At 36.9% G+C, this 25,419-nt stretch overlaps 1 protein-coding gene and 1 long non-coding RNA gene across 2 annotated transcripts in view; both read left to right on the top strand.

The window, feature by feature from the left end:
• The window catches only part of LOC125847223 (uncharacterized), a 923,078-nt gene that overhangs the window by 704,547 nt on the left and 193,112 nt on the right, over positions 1-25,419 (top strand). The gene's annotated exons all lie outside the window — the stretch shown is intronic.
• LOC125849132 (uncharacterized) lies at positions 13,832-15,763 on the top strand. Its single transcript, XR_007444587.1, has 3 exons — positions 13,832-13,882; positions 15,034-15,101; positions 15,679-15,763. It is a non-coding gene; the product is annotated as an uncharacterized LOC125849132 (long non-coding RNA).

Below are 25,419 nucleotides of genomic sequence, written 5' to 3'. Positions count from 1 at the left end.
CTCCCCCTCCTCTTTCTCTTCCTTCTTCTCCTCCTTCTTCTTCTTCTTTTTCTTCTTCTTCTTTTTTCCAGAGAAAGCAATATTTTGGAGAGGATGAACCTTGCAAATTATTTTAGGTTCTGGAATAAATGACTTAATTGGGTGACTTTTGGTGTTAAAATGACTTATATAGCGGTCCATGGCTTAGGCAAAATGACATAGCTTTGAGTGAAAACAATTGGAGAAAAAACCCAAGAAGTCCCCTGACTGGAAACTACCGAAATGGCATAATGGAGGCTTTCACGGGTCGCCATCATCACCACGGCCCGTTAAACGGGTCGTGAAGAATTTCAGCCAAAAAGTGCTTCACAATTTTGGGCATAACTTTTTACTCGGAGATGAGAATTGAGCAAACTCGATGGCATTGGAAAGAGGACTCAAACACCTTTAGTTTGATTGGTTATCGCCAACCTAATTCGTTTTGAGCTAAGAGGTATAATCCTTTGAAGTTTACCGTAAACTTTAAGTCTAGTGAAAAGCCCTTCTGGTGAGGCTCCACAAGCCATGGTACCTCTCGTGTTCATGGTCCAGTAGCTAGGCAACATTCCCCTTCACTCCTAAAAACCAGCTTTGGGCACCTCTTCCTCCTCCTCCTCCTCCTTCTCCTCCTCCTTATTCTTCTTCTTATTATTCTTCTTCTTCTTCTTCTTCTTCTCCTTTTTCCTCTTCTTTATCTTCTTCTTCTTCTTCTTTCCATAGAAAGCAATATTTTGGAGAGGATGAACGTTGCAAATTATGGTGGGTTTTGGAATAACTGACTTAATTCGGTGAGTTTTGGGGTTAAAATGACCTATATATGGGCCCATGGCTTGGGAAAATTGACATAGTTTTAAGTTAAAATAATTGGAAAAAAACCCAAGAAGTCCCCTGACTGGAAACTGCGGAAAGGGCATCATGGAGGCTTTCACGGGTCGCCATCATTACCATAGCCCGTCAAACGGGTCGTGAAGAATTTCAGTGTGAAAGTTCTTCACAATTTTAGGCATATTTTTTACTCGGAGATAGGAATTGAGCAAACTCAATGGCATTGGAAAGAGGACTCAGACACCTTTTGTTTGATTGGTTATGACCAACCTAATTCGTTTTGAGCTAGGAGGTATGATCATTTGAAGTTGACCGTAAACTCTAAGTCTAGTGAAAATCCCTTTAGGTGAGGCTCCACGAGCTTTGGTGCCTATCGTGATCATGGACTAGTAGCTAGGCAACCTTCCCCTTAACCCCCAAAAACCAGCTTGGGGCATCTCCTCCTCCTCCTCCTTCCCCTCCTCCACCTCCTCCTCCTCCCCCTCCTCCTTCACCTCCTCCTCCTCCCCCTCCCCCTCGTCCTCCCGATCCCCCTCCTCCTCCCCCTCCTCATCCTCATCCTCCTCCTCCTTCTCCTACTTCTCCTACTCCTTCTTGTTCTTCTTCTTGTTCTTCTTCTTTCTATAGAAAGAAATATTTTGGAGAGGATGAACGTTGAAAATTATTTTGGGTTTTGGAATAAATGACTTAATTTGGTGAGTTTTGGTGTTAAAATAACTTATCTAGGGGTCTATGGCTTCGGCAAAAAGACATAGCTTTGACTTAAAACAATTGGAAAAAAAACCCAAGAAGACCCCTGACTGCAAACTGCCGAAATGGCATGGTGGAGGTTTTCACGGGTCGCCCTTATCACCACGGCCCGTCAAACGGGTCGTGAAGAATTTCAGCCTAAAAGTGCTTCACAATTTTGGGCATAACTTTTTACTCGGAGATGAGAATTGAGCAAACTCGGTGGCATTGGAAAGAGGACTCAGACACCTTTAGTTTGATTGGTTATGGACAAACTAATTCGTTTTGAGCTAGGAGGTATAATCATTTGAAGTTGACCGTAAACTCTAAGTCTAGTGAAAAGCCCTTCAGGTGAGGCTCCACGAGCCATGGTGTCTCTCGTGTTCATGGTCCAGTAACTAGGCAACCTTCCCCTTAACCCCCAAAAACCATCTTGGGGCACCTCCTCCTCCTCCTCCTTCTCCTCCTTCCCCTCCTTCCCCTTCTCTTCCTCCTCCTCCTCCCCCATCTCCTTATCCTCCTTCTCCTCCTCTTCCTCCTCCTCCTACTCCTTCTTCTTCTTCTTCTTCTTCTTCTTCTTCTTCTTCTTCTTCTTCTTCTTCTTTAATTGGGTGAATTTTGGGGTTAAAATAACTTATATATCGGTCCATGGCTTGGGCAAAATGACATAGCTTTGAGTTAAAACAATTGGAAAAAAACCCAAGAACTCCCCTGACTGGAAACTGCTGAAATGGCTTGATGGAGACTTTCATGGGTCGCCATCATCACCACGGTCTGTCAAATGGGTCGTGAAGAATTTCAACCTGAAAGTGCTTCACAATTTTGGGCATAACTTTTTACTCGGAGAAGGGAATTGAGCAAACTCGGTGGCATTGGAAAAAGGACTCGGATACCTTTAGTTTGATGGTTATGGCCAACCTAATTCGTTTTGAGCTAAAAGGTATGATCATTTGAAGTTGACCGTAAACTCTAAGTCTATCGAAAAGCCCTTCAGGTGAGGCTCAACGAGCCGTGGTGCCTCTCGTGTTCATGGTCCAGTAGCTAGGCAACCTTCCCCTTAACCCCTAAAAGCCAGCTTTGGGCACCTCCTCCTCGTCCTCCTTCTCTTCCTCCCCCTCATCCTCCTCCCCCTTCTCCTCCTCCTCCTCCTCCTCCTTCTCTTTCTCCTTCTTCTTCTTCTTCTTCTTCTTTCCAGAGAAAGAAATATTTTGGAGAGGAAGAATGTTGCGAATTATTTTGGGTTTTCAAATAAATGACTTAATTGGGTGAGTTTTGGGGTTAAAATTACTTATATAGGGGTCCATGGCTTGGGCAAAATGACATAGCTTTGAGTTAAAACAATTGGAAATAAATCCAACCCTGACTGGAAACTGCCGAAATGGGATGATAGAGGCTTTCACGGGTCGCCATAATCACCACGGCCCGTCAAACGGGTCGTGAAGAATTTCTGCTTGAAAGTGCTTCACAATTTTAGGCATAACTTTTTACTCGGAGATGGGAATTGAGCAAACTCGGTGGCATTGGAAAGAAGACTCAGACACCTTTAGTTTGATTGTTTATGGNAGGATGAACGTTGTGAATTATTTTGGGTTTTCAAATAAATGACTTAATTGGGTGAGTTTTGAGGTTAAAATTACTTATATAGGGGTCCATGGCTTGGGCAAAATGACATAGCTTTGAGTTAAAACAATTGGAAAAAAACCCAACCCTGACTGGAAACTGCCGAAATGGGATGATAGAGGCATTCACGGGTCGCCATAATCACCACGGCCCGTCAAACGGGTCGTGAAGAATTTCTGCTTGAAAGTGCTTCACAATTTTGGGCACAACTTTTTACTTGGAGATGGGAATTGAGCAAACTCGGTGGCATTGGAAAGAAGACTCAGACACCTTTAGTTTGATTGTTTATGGCCAACCTAATTCGTTTTGAGCTAAGAGGTATGATCATTTGAAGTTGACCGTAAACTCTCAGTCTAGTGAAAAGCCCTTCAGGTGAGGCTCCACGAGCCATGGTGCCTCTCGTGTTCATGGTCCAGTAGTTAGGCAACCTTCCCCTTAACCCCTAAAAACTAAGTCATTTCCATGACCCCTCCCACGAGCCGTCTAAGCCTTCACGAGTCATAAAATGGCTCGTGTGGAGTAGGCCAGCTTGGGGCAGCCTTGGGGTGTTACTGCCTCACTACCATGGGTGGTCCCACAGGTCGTGGTTACCACCACGACCCACGAAGGCTCTCATGGAAAGGTGCACAGTGCATAGGGAACTTGTCACCCTTGGCCCTTTCACTTGGCTCTAGACCTCACCCTTAGCCCTAGTTTAGCCTACTAGTTTCCGGGGTGTTAAAGTTTCCAAGAGGTGCATCTATCACTTAGTACGAGTTAATTACTCCAATGTTGAGACACAACCTATTCAGTCAATTCCAGTTGTGAGTGAGTTTCTAGAGGTCTTTTCATATGATCTTCCCAAAGTCTCTCCTGAGATAGAAATAGACTTCGGTATAGATATTCTTCGTGATACTCAACCTGTCTCTATTCCACCATATAGAATGGCTCTAGTTTAGTTGAAAGATCTACTTGGAAAAGGCTTTATTTGACCCAGTGTCTCATCTTGGGGCACTCCGATCTTATTTTTGAGGAAGAACGATGGTTCACTTAGGATGTGTATTGATTACTACAAATTGAACAAGGTTACAATTAAGAATAAGTTTCCACTTCCGAGAATTGATGATCTATTTGATCAACTTCAAGGTGCCACTTGTCTATCTAAGATAGACCTCAGATTCGGCTTGTCACGATCCAGGGTTACGAAGATGTAACATGGCGTATAGAACCCCGAAGGACTCCATACAAGCCCTTAAGCTCTCATAACATAGGAAATAGAATACTAAGAGTAAAAATAATAGTCCAAGTCCAAACATTTATAAAACGAAAAGCTGAAGTCTAAACTCATTTCTCAACATAGTACTCTAATACAATTGAATGATGTTTGGCCTAGCCCATATATCATATCAAAAAGGGAAATAAAAGAAATGGAAACTAAACAAGAACTCCATCCTCGAAGCATGAGGACTCACCAACGCTCGGGAAATCACGAACTCTAAAACTAGCCACGAGACTCAGAAAGTTTTCTGTCAGACCCTACATTTGGGAAACTGTAGGCAAGAGCATGCATTAGTACAAAACAAAGTACCAAGTATGATAGTCATGCATAAAACATTTAAAACATGCTAAAAATGGACATTTCATTTCAAGACATGCAATTGACCAATTTAAACATCGTCTCAAAGTGTTATAAAACATAAGTCATAAATCATGGTCAATGCAAGCTAACTTCTTCTTTAACATCTCTGAACTCTTAATTAATACTCCTTGAGTAACCTTAGCTCATCATTACTTGTGGGGAAATATCGTTAACCGATATAAGACCATGTGATCTATAACATGGGATCCAATGTCTACCCTACTCCAAAAATTAATTGTTCTACTTCCCTAAGGTAGAACCTTGAACTTGTAGCTTAAGTGGATCAACTAGCTAATCAACGTATTTGGAAACATAGTTATGGGATAAGGAGATGGCTACTAGAAACCCAGACTCTACTTCGTGAAGGCTTCCATCTCATGAAATCACTTTGGACCCAGACTTTACTACGTGAGAGCTTCCATCTCATATACAATATCCACTCGGTGCAAAGCATAAATTCCCATGGAATAGTCATTTCTTAGTGGACTTCATTATTCATGAAAGGTTGCCATTGGCCTACCGATTTAAGCTAGTTTCGTTAAGATAGCTCCTAGTCATTGATTCAATTAGGTGAGAAAGTCTTTCAACCAAATACTCCTTTCAATATTAGAAAACCTTTCACATCATGCTAGTATGTATTTTAGTGAGAATATCCTTTTACAACACAACATCATCATTAGAACTTTACTCTCAAAGCAGCTTCAAAACATTTGCATAGATTTCATAAAACAATGCATAAGTCCATAATTCACCTCCTTCAGGTCAAAACCCAATTTCGATAATCAACTCTTAGAAAATATTTGTTACATACAAATTTCATCATAAATTCATGCAGAACTAGTAGTACATGCTAAATTTCATAAGACTCTACCTTCAAGATCAAAATCCCTCAACTTAGGGTTCATAACTTAAAAACATAGGGATCACATGGCTTCATAGGGGAATTCATCATAAAAGCATTGAAATTCATCAATTCATGCATAGAAGATCATAATTAACTTATTTGAATCAAAAAATAAAGAGAACCCATGATAATAGATGAAAACCCCAACTCAATTGGGGAATTCTACCTTTTGAAATAGAGAGATTTAGGAACTCCATGGATGAAAGGAATCCATGGATGAAAACTATCATACCTTAACTCCAAATTCTAGCCTTCAATGGAGAAATTGGAAGCTTAGCTTAAAATACTAGGTGAATCCTTCTTCTTCTTCTTCTTCAAGTTTCTAGAGAGAGAATGAGAGGAATTGGTTTTCTTTTTGGGAATTTGGAAGAGTGAAATAAATAAGGTGCATTTGGGGATTAAAAGGCTTATATAGGGGTTCTAAATGGTGGAAAAATGACATAGTATAGGAACTAATTAATTAGGAAAATACCCAACTGTCCCTAAAAATAATTGCCAATCAGTGAACCATGAGACCACCACGGACGGACTATGGATGGACTTACAGGCCGTCCTGCACAGTCGTGGTCTATGGTCACAGACTTTTCCCTTGACCTATGGCTCTTGAACCACGAGGAGTGGACCAACATATGGTCCATAGGTCCCACCGTGGTTCATGGCTAGGACAACTTTTGGGCGGCCCTCTCAACGGGCCCCACCTACGGCTCGTGGCTTGACCCACAGCTTGTGGTTGGGTCCTCGTAGATTACACTTATAAGTTCTGAAAAGCTTCTAGTTTAGTATTTTTAATATGGGGTGTTACAATATCTCCCCCTTGGGACCATTCGTCCTTGAATGAGATTTAAACTGGTTCAAAATTGGTAGGAGAGGAACTAACAACCCAACCTATGATGTAATGCATAAAACCAAGGAGGAACTATCGACTCCAAGCTAGGATATTCTCAAAACAACATAAGAGGGGTGAACTAACTCTATTAGCCGATTATGAATGCAATGCACATAAATAAGGAGGAAATATCAACTCCAAACTCAACATACTCAAATGCAACATAAGGAAGTTAGAACTACATCTAGCAACCCAATATGCATGAATTCTCAAAACTTCTCAACTTTCTCATGTTCAAGGAGGAACTACCTTCTCCAAGCTAAAAGCATGCTCAACATAGTCTCATTGAGCTTCTATGCAATTTACTCTCAAAAAGCATAGATAAGGCATGTTCATCAATTCGTCTCATGATGTCTACAGGCAAGTCATACTCAATACACAACAACATGAGAAAGATAAATCATATAAACTCATTTTGTTTCAAAACAAAAGTTTTCATGAACATACATAATCATAAGGAAATCATGGAAAACACAGAAAAACACATGACTCCCAAAACAAGAATAACTAAAGAGGAACTCAGTACCTCAAGCTAGAATAGGAGTAGAAGGAAATAGATGAAGATATTGGTACATCATATCGGCCTCAGCCTCTAAAGTAGCATTCTCAACTAATTGATTCTTCCATAAAACCTTCATAGAAGCTATTTCCTTGTTTCTCAATCTCTTAACTTGCCGATATAGAATTTCTACCAGAACTTTGTCATAACAGAGACTTTCATCCACTTCCAAACCTTCTAGGGAAACTATGGATGTCGGGTATCCAACACACTTCTTGAGCATTGAGACATCAAAAATGGGATCCACGGTTGCCAACTCCTTTGGCAAGTCTAACTCATAAGGAACCTTACCCATACGCCTCAAAATTTGATATGGGCCTACATACCGGGTACTAAGCTTCCCTTTCTTGCCAAACGTTATTACATCCTTCATGGGTGAGATTTTCGAGTAAACCTAATCGTTGACCTCATAATCTAGATACTTTTTTCTCACATCGACATAAGACTTTTGCCGACTTTGAGCCATTCTCAACCTCTTTCTAATGAGTCGAACTTCTTAATAGCCTCACAAACTAGCTCGGGACCTATTAGGGCAACTTAACCCACCTCAAACCTTCTACCATACAAGCCCTAAAATTGAGCTATTTAAATACTTGAGTGATAACTGTTATTGTAAGCAAACTCAATCAACGGCAAATGGTCGTCCCTATTTCCTTTAAAATCGATCACACAAACCCTTAGCATATCTTCCAATGTTTAAATAGTATGCTCTGCTAGCCCATCGGTATGGGGATAAAAAGTCGTGCTAAGCTTAAACTTAGTACCAAGTCCTTTTTAGAATGACTTCAAAAACTAAGAAGTGAATTGGGTACCATGATCGGAAATAATGGACAAAGGCGCTCCATGTATCCTTACCATCTCTCTTAAGTACAACTTGACATAGTCCTTCACCGATTAGGAAACCTTGAAGGGAAGGAAATGATCCAATTTCGTCATTCGATCTATTATCACCCAAATAGAGTCGTGTTGTTGCCGGGTGCGAGGCAAACCAACAATAAAGTATATATTCAAGTCTTCCTACTTCCAAGTAGGAATGCTAGTTTCTTGGGATAAACCTCTCGGTTTTTGATGCTCAACCTTCACTTGCTAGAAATTTGGACACTTAGACACAAACCTCAAAATATCCTTCTTCCTCCCATTCCACCAATAGACTTCCTTGTAAATTGCGGTACATCTTGGTGGCTCCCTGGTTAATAGAATACCACGAGCTATGAGCTTTTGTCAAAATTTGTTCCCTCAAATCATCAACATTTAGAACACATAAACGACCTTGGTATCTAAGGACACCATCTCTCCCTTGGGAGAAAGCCCTAAGGGACTTCTTGAGTACCGCCTCTTTCAATTCTACCAAAAATTTGATCAAGACCTTTGTTGGCTTTCACATCCGCTACAAAAGATGACTCGGAACCATTGTGAACCATCACACCACCTTTGGTAGAGTCCACTAGTTGAATACCTAATCGAGCCAATCTATGAACATCTCGAACCAAATCTTTATTTTCTTATTTAATGTGAGCAACACTTCCCATGGAAAACCGACTAAGAGCATCCGCTAAAACATTAGCATTACCGGGGTGATAAAGGACACTTATGTTGTTATCTTTCACAAACTCAAGCCACCATCTTTGGCGAAGATTCAAATCTTTTTGAATAAACATGTATTGCAAGCTCTTGTGTTTGGTAAACACATCTACATGTACTCCATATAAATAGTGTCTCCAAATATTTAAGGCAAAAATGACCGCCGCTAAATCAAGGTCGTGAGTAGGATAATTCTTCTCATTAATTTTTCGTTGTCTTGAGGCATAGGAAATAAATTTCCCATTTTGCATAAGCACACACCCTAGCACAATTCTTGGGGCATCATAATAAACCGCAAAACCATCAGTTCCATCTAGTAAGGTCAACACCGGAGAGGAAGTAATTCTATCTTTTAACTCTTCTAACATGTTTCTGACCATATGAACTTAGCCTTCTTTTTAGTCAAAGGGGAGATAATTGAAGAGAAACCCTCAACAAACCTTCTATAGTAACCGGCCAAACCAAAGAAGCTTCTAATATTCGAGGTAGTTAGAGATCTAGGCCAACTCTTGACCCCATTCATCTTTCTAGGATACTCCTCAATACCCTTGCTTGAAATAATATGACCAAGGAAAGCTACAGATCGAAACAAAAATTCACATTTGCTAAACTTGAAAAAAAGTTGTTGATCCTTAAGAATTTGCAACACGATCCTCACATGATCAACATTCTCATCCTCACTGCTTGAGTAGATCAAAATATCATCAATGAACACAATTATAAACATGTAAAGGTATTGTCTAAACACTCTATTCATCAAGTCCATAAATGTCACCGCAGCATTAGTCAACCTAAAGGACATTACCAAAAACTCATAATGACCATACCGAGTTTGAAAAGTCATCTTCGAAATGTCATCATCTTTCACCCTCAATTGGTGATAACCCAATCGGAGATCAATCTTAGATAAATAACTTGCCCATTGAAGTTGATCAAACAACTCATCTATCCTTGGGAGAGGATGCTTGTTCTTAATAGTCACCTTGTTCAATTATCGATAATTAATGCACATATGAAGAGCGTTATCCTTCATTTTAATGAACAAAACTAGAACACCCCATGGTGAGATACTCGGTCGGATGGAACCCTTATCCAACAAGTCCTTTACATGTTCTTTCAACTCCTTTAGTTCTGCCGGAGCCATACGGTAAGGAGGAATAGAGATAGGTTACGTATCTGGTAGAATGTCAATATCGAAGTCTATTTCTTGCTCAGGAGGAATACTGGGTAAGTCATCTGGAAACACTTCGGGAAACTCATTAACAAAGAGGACCGATTCAAGATAAGGAGTTTTAGAATCTACATCCCTCACACTAACTAAATGGTAAAAGCAACCCTTAGAAATCATCTTTCTAGGTTTAACATAGGAAACAAACTGACCTTTAGGCATAGAATTCCCCCCCTTCCACTCTTGGATAGGCTCATTTAGGAACTGAAACTTGACTACACGAGTTCTACAATCGATAGAAGCATAGCAAGAGTGTAACCAATCCATACCTAAGATAACATCAAAAATTTAGATCATCAAGCTCTACCAAGTCAACAAGAGTAACTCTATGGTAAAAGGAAGCGAGACACTTTATATAGACCTTCTTAGCCACCACTGAATCACTAACATGAGTATAGATAGAAAAAGGTTCTAACAACACATCCGGGAGATCATAAAACCTCATAGCCACATATGGCGTCACAAAAGACAAAGTAGCACCGGGATCAATTAAAGCATATACATCAAGTTGATATACTTTCAACATACCTGTAACCACATTCAGGGAACTCTATTATTCACCTATAGTCTGAAGAGCATAGGAACGGTTTTGCTTAGGAGCATTGGAACACGAACCACTAGGATTAGCTTGCTTTCTCTCTCTTCCCTTAACCTTAAGCATCATGCAATCCCTCATTTTGTGACCAGTTTTACCACAACCATATGTGCCGGCTAGAAACCTACCATCATGTTTACTTCCACCACTACTAGAAATTAGGCCTACGACAACAGATTTTTTAGCAACGTTGAAGAAACTGTTACTATAGATTGTCTGTTGCAATAGCGTGCACCATTGCCAAGAGATTTGGGTGATTTTGATACAACTAAGTAATAAATATGTTGCCACTGTATAAAAACCGTTGCAATAGACTTACATATTGCAACAACTAGTAGAACCGTTGCCATAAAGGCATCTATGGCAACATTTAACACGAAATATTTTCTATTGGAACAGTTATTAAATCCCTCCATAGTGTCCCTCTCTTCTTTTGGCTAAATCCGCCAAAAACTTTTCATTCTAGTTTATTTTTAATTAATTTCTTAAATATTATTTATTTTTCTCTCTAATAGATATTGATACAAAAAAGGCAAACATTTTCTTAATCCATTTCTCATCTCTTCAACAAGCAGAACAAAAAACGTTGTCACTCTTCTCCTCTTTGATCTAATTTTTCATCCATTTAGGGCAAGCTTGTGGAGTTTTGCAGTGGTATGAATCTTATGGTAAGTCCTTCATGTCTTTCATTTTTGGGCAAAGTTAAACCCATTTTTTTCTTCAAATCTAAACACATTTCTCTGTTCAAACCTCTTGTGAAATCTAAGGAAATGGAGGGCTGAAGGTTTTCTTGTGAAATCTAAAAAAAAACTTGATGTTTTCTTCTTCAACTGCTGGAGGTTCTCTTCTTCAACCGAGGTTATAGTTGAAGAAGCTTCAAGTTTGAGCTTTTGAGGTTTTCTTCTTGAATCTCTTCTTTTGTCTCTAATCTTTGAGGTATTGTTAGTGTATTTGATATATTTTTTCAGATTGTGGGTTTTTCCCATTAAATTGTAGCTACTGTGGGTTTAAAATTTTGTTGGTAATTATGGTGAAATTGATTACTCTAGACCATATTTCTCTTATCATTGATGTTGGATTTCTTGTTCCATGAGTTTTTCAATCGGGTTTGAATAGCCTTGCATTGATGATTTCTTCCTTTATTTCACCTCTCACTTGAGTAGGATGTGAGTAATTTATGTTTCATTATTTTTGAAGAATTACATTAAAGCAACAGGAAACAAGAGATACATTAGCATGAAAATGGAAAAAACTAAAATTTGCTACTAGTTGGTATTAGAACTTTTGACATAAAAATCTAAAACTTGATATAATTCTAGATCAGATAACCATAACCAATTGAACTCATAATAATACTTTATTAGCTCAACTAAAACAAATACAAGCATGATATCACGGATCCAAAAAAATAGCTTCCATGGACATTATGTTAAAATGTAAAATAAATCACAAACCTATGAATTCCTTAATTTTTATGTTTGTTGTAGCATTAGTTAAAAGAAAAAATTTAAAATTGTTCAAGGAAATCTACTTGAGGATTCAATGCCAATGAGTGTTCTGGCGAGCCCCTCAATTTCTTATTGTTGGTATACGAGATGACTAAGCACTAGTGGGATCACACAACTACTTCCATGATTAAGTACCTGATTCAATAAGAAGCTTAGGTATTTATTTTACCTAAGTGTGATTGGTGATGCAAATTTCTTAAGCAGCATATTGATGACAATTGTGGATCATGTAAAAGAAAAAGGTGGCAAAAGTTGGTTTGGAAAGAATCTAAATAGCAACATATTGGATTATTTCTACAGTGAACTTGTACATCTGTAATTTCCCTTATAATTTTGTTTAAATGTATGAGTATCAATATGATTAGTTAACTAGTTGAATACTTGTGTATCAATATTATTTGCCTTAAAAATATGTTTTATCACTTTGAAAGAGTGTTCTGCCTTGATTTCTTATCAAAAAGAAAATCAATAGAGATTCTTTTTGGAAATGAATTGAATCCTCAAGGCAACTTATTGGTGTGTTAGAATATGATCTGAACTTCATGTGAATTTAGTGAGTATTTTCCATTTCTTGAATGTCCATATGTCCACATAAATTTGAAAGCATGATCAGCTTTTTATGATTTTTCTACTTTTCCATTTAGTAGTTAAAAGTATCTTTGAAATTATTTCCTAGTCATAAATTTTGTAGTACTTTAGGATAATATAAAGTAAATTGTTATTGAGTATGGCTATTTTTGAAAGTATTTCTAATTGGTATGACATCTTATGAACATATAGTTTGGTAAACAATCTATCTTCTTGTAGGTAAAGAAGTGGTGATTACTTGTTCAACGGAATAAAATGTAGAATTTTTCCATGGTGTGTAGGAGGATTGGAGCAGTTTGGTATTATTATCCAAGAAAATATTGATTTTGAAACATCACTGAAGCAGGTAGTAATTGAACTCCCAAAACAAAAAATTATGATTACTTCCAAATACATATATAGATAACCAGTCAAAGTTGGCTTCAATTTTCTTTTTAACACTACAACTAAGGCCATCACATATCGAACACTCCAACCTTATCAATCATGTGACCTTCTAAGGTTGGAGCATTTAATAGTACTTGCCTTTATTGAAGTGTCGAAATGAAAAAGAAGTCAACTTTGACTATTAAGGAAAATAATGAAATCCTTGTTGTAGATGACACTGTGATTGCTATAGGTTTTAAACTACATATTCTCCATATACTTTTTGAGATATGTTTGTTCATTTGAAAAACATTGTTATCTTTTTTTATTTCATAGTTTATCATAAATTTGATTATTTTTATCTTTTCGTGCCACATAGATATCAATGAATAATTTAGATAGAAGTTGGATGAGATTCAAATGAAGTGAATGCAGTGAAGTTTCCTGAAACATATCAGATCGTGTGGATGTGGAAGAGATGAAAATATCAGAGTACAAAAGATATATGCAGTAAGGTTATAAGGCGAGCAGTTCTCGAGGCAATGCAAACTAAAATCAAAGAAATTGAATGTGAGCTTGAATTTTTTCTTCTTCCATTTTTTTTTAAATAATGGAACATATGCCGATCCATTTTGTAAATGAAATTAGATTGGGTGGTCCAAAGCATCTTCGTTGTATGTATTCTACTGAGAGAAAATTTTGTAAATTCAAGGATCTTGTTTGTAATTGACGTTATCCAGAAGCATGTATAGTAGAGGGGTTCGATGTTGACGAGTTCTTGATCTTTAGTTTGAGATACCTACCTGATGGACTGAAGACACCATTCAATCGTCCATCTTCCAGTAAAAATAATCAAGGTATGTCTTCTATTCTTCTCCTTCTTTTTCTTCTTCTTCAACGCTAGCCTGATATGAAAGTTCTGTCAAATTTTCTTGCTAAAAGGCAGACTACAATTCAACTTCTTATCTTAGTTGTGGCGTTGTACATCTAGCTATATGTATATATGTGAATTTAGAGAGACTCTAGTTTTAAAGAGCCCTTATCAATGTATAGTTGACTCAATGGGATATTTGGAAGATTAATAATGTTACCATGTTATCTTATCTTTATTTTTTAAAAGTACAATATTTTATTTCGCAAGCATATGATAAGATGATGTTGTTGGTTAGATTTTTAAAAAAGAAGTATGTAGCGAAATCACATAATCAAATACTTCATTCCTTCATCCATCTTCAATTACAGCTTTTTCCAGTTGAATGCTGAGTTTTCTACAGACTTTTTGTATCTAGATTTATCTAGATCATCCCCTGTTTTTAGTTTTTAGGATAATTTAGGAAGAGAAGCTTGGACTCTTCGCTTCCTTTTCCAAATGCTTTTGTAGTGAAAATTTTAGTCTTTGAATCATTGTTTTCTCATAGTGTGCCATCTTAAATTGTTAAATTATTATGGCTCTTATTTGTTAGTGAAATTGTTGAACGGTTGGAAACGATAATATTTAGCACTAAAGGGCGGACCTATTGCTGACACAGATGAACCGTTGTTGTAAGGTCTAGTTTGTAGATAATTTGTGTGTGTATCTCAGCTCCTTGTACATGTACTCATTTGAAAAAAAATCAGTCTAGGCTCTCCAACTATGGTAGATCATTGCCATCAGGTCGCACATACTATGTGTACTTGAATTCTCTTTCTTTTAAAATAAAATTGCATTATAGGCTAAGATGGAAAATATTGAAATGCAACAAAATGAAGATGGTAATAAGACAATTGATGCATTTGCTTCTGGAGTATTAAACTAAACTACTTTGAAAGGGAAAGTGGAACATAGTTTACTGTTGTTTGCATAGTTTAGGAGTATTGAACTAAACTTTAAACATCAATTTCTTTATTAAGAGGTATTAAATTTGGAATATATATAATCATTTTGCCAGACTTGGAAACCTTTTTTTTTTTGCAAAATGATCTATGTTTCTTGCACCTGAAGCCCATTAAAAGAATCAATTTCTTTCAGGTTTTCTAAATGGGATGTCCGAGGCTAATGTGGAATAGATCACAAGTGAAAATTCCATGATCTACCAGGTATGCAACTTGTTTACATCCAATATTCTGATTGATTTCTTCTCTGAAAATTCTACCACAGAATGCACTATCCACAATAATGTTTCTTTTGATTGTTTCTACAATTCAAACTAATAATTTATATTGAAATATCTTTTGTTGGTGTATTTATTGAGGTTTTAGATTAGGATTCTTATTTTTTTGCCCCTACTACTTTATGGACTCAGTAGGTCTGACACAAATGTTAGTGACTTGTCTAAGCACATTTAGCATTTTGAAAGTTGGATCTTAAGAATGTTAATTTGGTGATTCAGCATTAAGAATACCAAGACCATTTATATTGCTTTCTGTCTTTTTTACTATTATCACTTATGGACGTTATGTTTAGATATCTTTAAAAAGTTATACTTGCTTCTCCGGAATACTTGTCTTGTACTGACATATTGAGATTTGTTTATTAGTTTCTTGATCACACAACATAATTTTTCTGACCAATGAGACTATACTTGAATAATAATTGTTTTCTTGTTCCATTGTTGTAAATTAGAAATTAACTTACTTGGATTAACGCCTAAAATTATCGTTTCCCCCTTGGCAGATTGTTGGTTGCACATTTGGTTCTCAGATTATCAATGAAGAGATTCTGGCAACATGTTCTAGAGGTCCACGTGGCAATGAGCAGTAAGAATTTACCTCATATTTTATCTGAAGACAACTTATCCAGTCTAATTTTCTGAAAATTAGAAAAGTTTTTTCTGAATAATTTCTATAGAGACAACAGTAAATTTTAATCTAGAACTGGTGTTAGCTTAATTTTCTTGCACCATATGATGTTTTACCTGCAAAAATGCCAAGTTCAAAAAAGTCTTCTATCTAACCCGCTAACGTTGCTTCAAGATACTTGTTCCCTAACAAGGGTTTAACAGAAGCTAAGTGGAACAATTTGAGTCTTTGATAATAGTGCGAATCAAAATTTTGTTTCTCAAAGCATTTCATTGAAGATGGACCTCAATAATAATTGTTTTCTTGTTCCTTGAGTTAATGCTATATTTTCTTCTTTTTTTTATGGGAAGGTTGAGAATCTTATTAATAAGTACCAAGAAGGTACTCCAAAGAGTACATCAGAAAGGGGAACATCCTTCTAAATATTGGAGGAGTACAGAAGAACTAATAGCTATAGAAATCCACATACAGGAGCCTTCCTATACCATATGTACATATTTTTTAAGCTCATGAATTTGACTTGTTGAATACCTATTGTCCTCTCCATTCAAGTAAACAAGAAAAAGCAAGCATGGATAGCAATCCAGTAATGCCTATTATCCTTTGATTTAGATTGTTTGTACCAGCTGCATTGGGAAGTTTTATGAATCCTTCCACGACCCGGTGAACACCAAAAATGGTAGGTAACATGGTCCAGATCTATCTAGTAAAAGCACAATGGAGAAGTAGATGATTCAAAGATTCAACTGCTTCTTCACAAAGGGGTCAACCAATTTCTTTATTAAACTTTTCATGTGGAAAAATTATGGCCCATGTATGAGATAAATAACCCTTTGTCTTTTTCTATTTTTAAAAGAAGTTATGTGGTAGTATAGGTTATGTCTAGAAAGATTAAAAATTAGGAGTTGTATGACTTCTTTTCCCTTTTCATTTTTGAACTTCCTCTTTTTTTAATTGTTGATCCTTCTGAAATTGTATGTAAATAAAATGAGTAAAACGGAGATGAAAGCAATGAAGACCTTATTTAAAGAGAATTGGTTTATCTATATCTACAAACATTCTAGGACTATTTTTACTTTTTGGCCTAATTTTTGTGAAATTAAATGAATGCTACCTCTGGAACATTTTAGGACTATTTTTATGTTTAGGCTTAATTTTTGTGAACATCAATGTATGTTAACTTTTGAATTGTCAATCAATATCATGTGTTTTTATCTTTAATATATGGATGCCACTAGTTGAAGAGCATATTTATTTAATCTTTTCTATCATCATATTATAGTTTGTTTCAAAAATACATAATATATACAGTGGCTACAATAGCCTGCAAAATTAAAAAAGTCTATTGCAATAGCTTAATAATATAGTTGCAATAGTTTAGTAGAACCGTTGTAATAGCTTAGACGGAGTTTATAATAATATTGTTTTGAAAGATCGATTGCAACAGTTTCAAATCGTTGGAATAAATCTGCCACAACGGTTCGCAACTGTTGCATTAACTGTAGAAAAGTGTCATCATAGACTAAAGAATAACTGTTGCTATAGACAAGTGTGTTGCAACGGTTTTTAAACTGCTGCATAAAATTGTTATTATAGACATATCGCAACAGGCTTGTATGCAACACACCCTTTTTCGTTGCCATAATGCAATTGCAACACTATTTGAGTCTATGGCAATGATTTTTCTAGTGTTGCAACAAATCTACTTTCTAGTAGTGCACACTTAGTACATTTAGATGTGGGCAATGAAGATCCACTACCATTACCTCCTTGAGGCTTAGGGTTAGACACCCTATCTTTGTTGAACTTTTGAGGAACATTGAAAGAACCTTGACTGGAAAACCTTTGTCGGAATCTTTGACGACCTTGTCTATCAGACCTTACATTAGAGAAATTACCATCACCGGTCTTAGCCCTTTTTCCCTCCATAGACTTTTCCTTGAGTTTCTCATCCACAATTTGTTGTGCATGCACCTGAAGACGAGTGATGTCTATATCATGAATGAGCATTGCGGTTCGACACTCTTTAACCACCATTTCGGACACACCTGATACAAACTTACTCTTTCTAGCCCTTGAATCCACAACCATTGATGGAGCATACTTTGACAATTGAGTGAACTTTTGAGCATATTCCATCATACTCATACCCCATTGCCAAAGATTAATGAAGTCTAGCAACTTAGCTTCCCTCATCTCAAGGGGAAAGAACATATCAAGAAATGCGACCTTAAACATCACCAAATCAAGAGAACCCACATCTTCTGGTCTCCGCTCTTTCCATTGGCTATAACAGACTTGATCCACACCTTTCAATTGGTAAGAGGAAAACTCCGCCTTTACCACCGGCACAACTCCCATGATCATCAAAATCTTATAGAACTCATCCATAAACTCTTGACGATCTTCCTCAACTTTAGAACCATGAAACTCTGGAGGATTCATCCTTGTGAAGTCTCTCACTCTTGAAGCTGCCGAATTCACATTTGAGCTTGCCGAACCCACAACCTCTATGTTGTCTTGGGCGATCACGACTTGAGCCAACACTTGAAAAGCAACCCTAAACTCCGCATTAGAAACTTGCTCGGCCAAAGGATCGACCTAAACTTCAGGAGCTTGGGGAGAAGCTCCTTGTTCCTCATTCCCCCTCGCATTCCTTCTAGAAAATCTCTTCGGGTAGCCATATCCTGAGGAACATAGGATAAGGATTAGGGGAGAGACCTTATAGATTTACACTCTATTGCACGACTTAAGAGTAATGAAAAAAGTGGAGTTTCCTTATCATCTTCTAGCTTCTCATTCATAAATGTGGCGCGCTTCACACTCGTGAACAACACTCTACAAGATGTGGCTTATGAGACATCCTAGGACCATTCTAAACCTTTTACTCTGATATAAGTTTGTCATGACCCAGGGGTACCCCCTAGATGTAACATGGCATATAGAACCCCGAAGAACTCCATACAAGCCACTTAGCTCTCATAACACAGGAAATATAACAATAAGAGTACAAATAGTAGTCCAACTCCAAAAAGTTTATAAAACGAAAAGTGGAAGTCTAAACTCACGTTTCAACATAGCCATCTGAACAATAGAATGAAATTAGGCCTAGCCCATACATAATGTAAAAAAGGGAAATACAAGAAATGGAAACTAAATAATAATCCGTCTTCGAAGCATGAGGACTAACCAACGCTAGGGAAATCACAAACTCAACAACTAGCCCCGAGACTTGGAAACTTGTCAGTTGGACCCTACATTAGGGAAAAATATAGGCAAGAGTATGCGTTAGAACAAAATAATTAACCAAGTATGATAGCCATGCATAAAACATTTCATATCATGACATGAAATTGACCAAGTTAAACATCGTATGAAAGAGTTATAAAACATAAATCACAAATTATGGTCAATGCAAGCTAACTTCTTCTTTAACATCTTTGAACTCTTACTTGATACTCCTTGAGTAACGTTAGTTCATTATTACTTATGGGGAAATAACCTTAACCAACATGAGACCATGTTATAACATGAAATTCGTTGTCTATCTCACATCGAAAAAAGGTTGTTCTAATTTCCTAAGGTTGAAGCTTTAATTTCTATCTTAAGTGGATACACTAGCTAATCTACTTATGTGTGAAAATAGTTATGGGATAAGGAGATTGCTACTAGATACCCGGACTCTACTTCGTGAAGGCTTCCATCTCATGAGATCACTTTGGAAATCCGGACTCTACTACGTGAGAGCTTCCATCTCATAAACAATGTCCACTCGGTGCTAAACATAAGTTCCTGTGGAATAGTAATTTCTTACTTGACATCATTACTCATGAAAGGGTGCCCTTGGCCTACTGATTAAAGCTAATTTAATTAAGATAGCTCCTAGTCTTTGATTTAATTAGGTGAGAATGCCTTTCAACCTCAGAATCCTTTCTATATGAGAAAACCTTTCACATCGTGCTAGTATGTTTTTTAGTGAGAATAGCATTTCACAACACAACATCATCATTGGTACTTTACTCTCAAAGCACCTTTAAAACATTTGCATTGATCTCATAAAACAATGCATAAATCCATAATTCACCTCCTTCAAGTCAAACCCCAATTTCAATCATCAACTATTAGAAAACATGGGTTAGATATGGATTTCATCTTAAATTCATGTAGAACTAGTAATACATGCTCAATTTCATAAGACTTTTCCTTGAAGATTAATATCCCTCAACTTAGAGTTAATAACTTGATAACATAGGGATCACATGGGTTCATAGGTAAATTCATTATAAAAGCATTTAAATTCATCAATTCATGCATATAAGATCATAATTAAGTCATTTGAATCAGTAATAAAGAGAACTTGTGATAATAGATGAAAACCCTAACTCAAATGGGGAATTCTACCTTTTGGAATAGAGAGATTTTGAAACTCCACGGATGAATTGAATCCATGGATAAAAACTACCATACCTTAACTCCAAATTCTAGCTTTAAATGGAGAAATTGGAACCTTAGCTTGAAACCCTAGGTGAATCCTTCTTCTTCTTCAAATTTCTAGAGAGAGAATATTTTAGAGGAATTTGTTTTCTTTTGGGAATTTGAAAGAATGAAATAAATGGGGTGATTTGGGGATTAAAAGGCTTATATAGGGGTTCTAAACGTAGGAAAAATGACATAGCATATGATCTAATTAATTAGGAAAAGACCCAACTGCCCCTAAAAATAACTATCGATTAGTGAATAATGAGACCACCACCGATGGATCATGATCATGCACTGTCATGATCCATGGTCAGAGACTTTTCCCTATAACCATGGCTCCTGGACTACGGGGCATGGACCAACCTATAGTCCGTAGGTCCTACCGTGGTTCATGACCTGGAAAACTTTTGAGTGGCCCTCTCCTCGATCCTCACCTATGACTCGAAGCTCGATCCACGACCCGTGGTTGGGTCCTCGTGGATGGCACCCGTAAGTTTTGAAAAGCTGCTATTTTGGTCTTTTGAATACGGGGGGTTACAAGGCTATCACAAGTTGAGAGTAAGAGTAAGTGATATCCCTAAGACAATATTCAAGATCTGTTATAATCATTACGAATTCCTTATCATGTCCTTTGGTTTGACCAATGCTCATGCAGAGTTCATGGACCTTATGAAAATAGTGTTTAAGCCCTATCTTGATGTGTTTTTTATCGTATTCATTGATGACATTCTAATTTATTCGAGGAATGAGAAAGATCATGATGATCAACTTAGAGTGGTTCTCCAAATCCTCAAGGATAGAGAGTTTTATGCTAAATTCTCTAAGTGTGAGTTTGGGCTTTGGTCCATGGTATTCTTAGGCCACATTGTTTGTGGTGATGGGATTCGAGTTGACACTCAAAAGTTTGAAGTAGTACAAAATTGTCCTACACCCACATCTCCAACTGATATTAGGAGTCTCTTGGGGATTGGCTGGTCATTATAGGAGGTTTGTCACGGGGTTTTCATCTATTTCATCCCCATTGACTAAGTTGACTTAGAAGACAACAAAGTTTCAATAGTCTAAGGCTTGTGTGAAGAGCTTTTAGGAATTGAAAACTAGGTTTACGGCTGCCCCAGTGTTGACCTAACCTGAAGGTACAAAGGTTTGTTGTGTATTGTGACACATCAAGAGTTGGACTGGGTTGTGTATTGATGCAGAATGACAAAGTTATAGCTTATGCCTCCAGACAGCTTAAGATTTATGAGAAAAATTATCCAACCCATGATCTAGAGTTGGCTATTGTAGTGTTTGCCTTGAAAATATAGTGTCACTATATTTATGGTGTTCATGGATCACAAGGGCCTTCAGTATGTATTCAGTTAGAAATAGCTTAATCTCGACATACAAGGTGGTTGGAGTTACTCAAAGATTATGACATAAGTATTCTATATCAACCAGGTAAGGCTATTTTTGTTGATGATGCTTGGAGCAGGTTGTCTATGGGTGGTACTTCCCATTTTGAGGAATACAAGAAGGAGTTAGCAAGAGATGTGCACAAACTTGCACGGTTGGTTTTCTGGTTAATAGATTCTAATGACGATGGAGTAGTGGTGATAAATGGGGTTGAATTGTTACTAGTGTTCGAAGTGAAAGAGAAACAAGATGAAGACCTTGTTGTGTTAGAGTTGATAGCAAATGTTCATAAGCAAAAAGTGGTAGCTTTTGAACAAGAGGGAGATGGTGTATTGAGGTATCAAGGTAGATTTTATGTACCAAGGGTGGATGAAATCCAAGAGAGAATCATGGAGGAAGCTCATAGCTCCAGATACTTTATCCATTCGGGCTCCATAAAGATGTATTAGTGACTTGAGAGAAGTCTATTTATGGAGTAGTATGAAGAGTTTTATTGTGGAATTCATTGCTAAGTGCCCGAATTGCCAACAAGTCAAGGTAGAGCACCAGAGGCCCAGTGGTATGACTCAAAACATATATCTTTTGGAATGGAAGTGGGAGATCATCAATATGGATTTCATTACTGGGTTACTGGGGTCTCACAGGCATCATGATTTGATTTGGGTGATTGTAGATCAAATGACTAAATCTGCCCATTTCTTACCAATAAAGACCTCAGCAGAAGATTATGCTAGATTATATATTCAAGAGGTAGTAAGAACTCATGGAGTTCTGGGGACCATCATTTCATATAGATGTGAGCAATTCACCAAACAATTCTGGAAGTCTTTCCAAAAAGGTTTGGGTTCGAATGTAAATTTGAGTACTGCCTTCCATCGTAAGAATGATGGTCAAGCAAAGCGTATGATTCAGAACTTGGAGGATATGTTGAGGGTTGTGTGATCGATTTCAAGGGTAATTGGGATGATCACTTACCTCTCATTGAGTTTTCTTACAACAATAGTTATCACTCTAGCATCCAGATGGCTCCTTATGAGGCTCTTTATGGGAGAAGATGTATATCTCCCATTGAATGGTTTGAGGTTGGTGAAGCAGCGTTGATGGGACCAAACATAGTTCATCAAGCTATGGAAAAAGTAAAGATCATTCAAGAATGGTTGAAAACATCACAAAGTGGTCTGAAATCCTATACCGATGTTAGGAGAAGAGACTTATAGTTTGAGGTGGACGATTGGGTTTATTTGAAGGTTTCACCCATTATGGATGTTATGAGGTTTGGCAAGAAAGAGAAGCTTAGTCCCCGGTATATTGGTCCTTACAAAATATCCAAGTGGATTGGCAACGTAGCTTATGATTTGGAGCTACCGCAAGAGTTAGCTACAGTTCATTCCGTATTCCATATTTCTATGTTGAATAAGTGTATGAGAGGTCATTCACTTAACATACCGATTGAGGATATATGTTTTAAGGACAGCCTATCCTATAAGGAGATACCCGTTGAGATACTTGATTGTCAGGTTTGCAATTTGAAAACCAATGATGTTGCATCAGTCAAGGTCTTATGAAGGAATAAGTTTGTTGAAAAAGCTACTTTGGAGGCTGAGGAGGATATGAAGAAGATATATTCACATCTCTTTCCTTCTGGAGAAATTCCAGAGCAATGTAATAACTTCTTGTCAATAATTCTTTAAATTGACATGTAGAGTTGTACTAATTGCTTCTTAGATGTTTAAGCTAGATGTTAGATATTTTCCCACACCTGTTTCTGCTTAGGGTAATCTCATTCGAGGACGAATGTTCCCAAGGGGGAGATAATGTAACATCTCGCCTTAGAAAGAGCTAAATTTAGAAAGAACAAATTTGGAAAGATCTAATTTGAGATTTCTTAATTAAGCTTAAGTTGTGAGTCTTGGGTCATCTTCAAATGACCATAACATTTAGTACAGGATGAGTTAGGTGGCCCATACAATACTAAATGAAAGGTCAGAGAATCATCTTTCCAACACCACCGAGTTTGCTAAATTCTGAGTTTGGATGAAGGATATATGCCCATTTGAGTTCACCCTATCCGGTTAAGGAAATTTACCTGAGGGGTATTTTTGTCTTTGCCTTACCCCATCATCTTTTAACGTTTTTAATAATATTTGAGTGGTCTAAACTGATATGGGTCAATTTTCACAATTCTAAAATATGCTTAGGGTTTTGAGAGGAGTTCAAGAGGAGGGAACAAGTAAGAGTTCAAGAGTTCACCAAGTTTTCTTGCAAATCGAGGATTTATTTTGCCAAATTAATGTATTGAGGCTTCGATAGTGTTGGATTTGTTCTACCTCACGCCAATCATGTAATCTTTTGCCCATTAATTAATTCTTGATGTTGAATTGTTGAGTTCTTGAAAGGTTCTTGAATTTAATTGGTAATGGAGTGTTGTTTTGAGTAAATTGAAGCTACGGTTTGCGAAAAAGTTGAGTAAATTGATAGTTCTTGTATGGGTTTCGCTGAGATTGTTCTAGGTTATAAGAATCTGATAGTGTTGACCTTAGAATTTCAGTGTATGAGTTGAATCAAGTTTGGAAGAGGAAGAAAAGATTGGGAAAAAAATAAGCACCTAGGTCCGCGTCATGGACATGCTTTAAAACCGAGTCCCCAGAAAATTACCTCCCTCTCTGCATCGCAAAGAAAAAGCGGACTCCACTGTTTCAAAAATTATTTAGCGACCAAATATATTGATTCTTCTGCGCGTCACGCCTTTATTCCTGGTCTGTATCTTTGCTCACTTTTTTTACTTTCGATTATCTAAACCCCTTTTAATCATCACGAGATCATTCATATATTAAATCATAACTCTTGAATTCATAATTGAAATTCAAGATAGGTTGAGGAGTAAAGTTAGAGGGAGTTCTTTAAAACTTGTTTTACGATTTGAGTATTTGAGTATGTGGATAAGGAGAGTTGTGTTTCATTTTTCAAAATGAATATATGGGAACTAAGTGTTCCTAAGAGTATATTTTACATTTAAAATGAGAGGAAACCTTTATTTCCAAATGAGTTCATGAGTAGTTTTTGAGCATAAACTTTTTTAACATACCATTCTATTCTTTCAAAGTCTAAATCATATAGGTCTATTTCATACCATTTTTGATTTAATATATCTTCTGATTCGTAATCATTAAATATTTTTTCCCATATTATTCTTCTTAATTCGATTATTTCTATATTTTTAAGTACATATAAGATTAAAGTTTCGTAGTTTTTTATCATTTCATCATGCATGTATGTAGTCATGTTATTTATTATGCGAGGTTTTTCAATTATTCCTTCCTGTCATATTCATAATCGATTAAATTTATATTAGATTATTATGAACTAGATTATCTGTTTATCATGTTTTCCTATCACTACTAGCATCGTACTTTAGCGGATACTTCCTTCGTATCAGCGCCTGAACTTTGTTTATTCCCCTAAACGGCTTCCTCGCCTACCGGTTTCAACATTAGGATGGCATAGTATAGAAGTTTTCTCCCTATTTCCAGTGTACTAATAAACTAGAAATCATGATTCAAATAATTCTAATACATAATAACTAACATAAATTTATTCAATCATTTATATGATATTCAGGAATATATGAAATTAGTTCCGCATATTTTTTGAACAATATACTTTTGCTTCTTGCTTAGCCATGCTATCTGAAATATCTGACTGGATTTCAGATTATTTCTCCATTTATCTAAATACTAAATTT

The sequence above is a fragment of the Solanum stenotomum genome, chromosome 12 (genome assembly GCF_019186545.1).
Source record: "Solanum stenotomum isolate F172 chromosome 12, ASM1918654v1, whole genome shotgun sequence".
Lineage (NCBI taxonomy): Eukaryota > Viridiplantae > Streptophyta > Magnoliopsida > Solanales > Solanaceae > Solanum > Solanum stenotomum.
The sequence above is the reverse complement of the archived record's forward strand: the minus strand, read 5'-3'. Positions and strand labels throughout refer to the sequence as shown.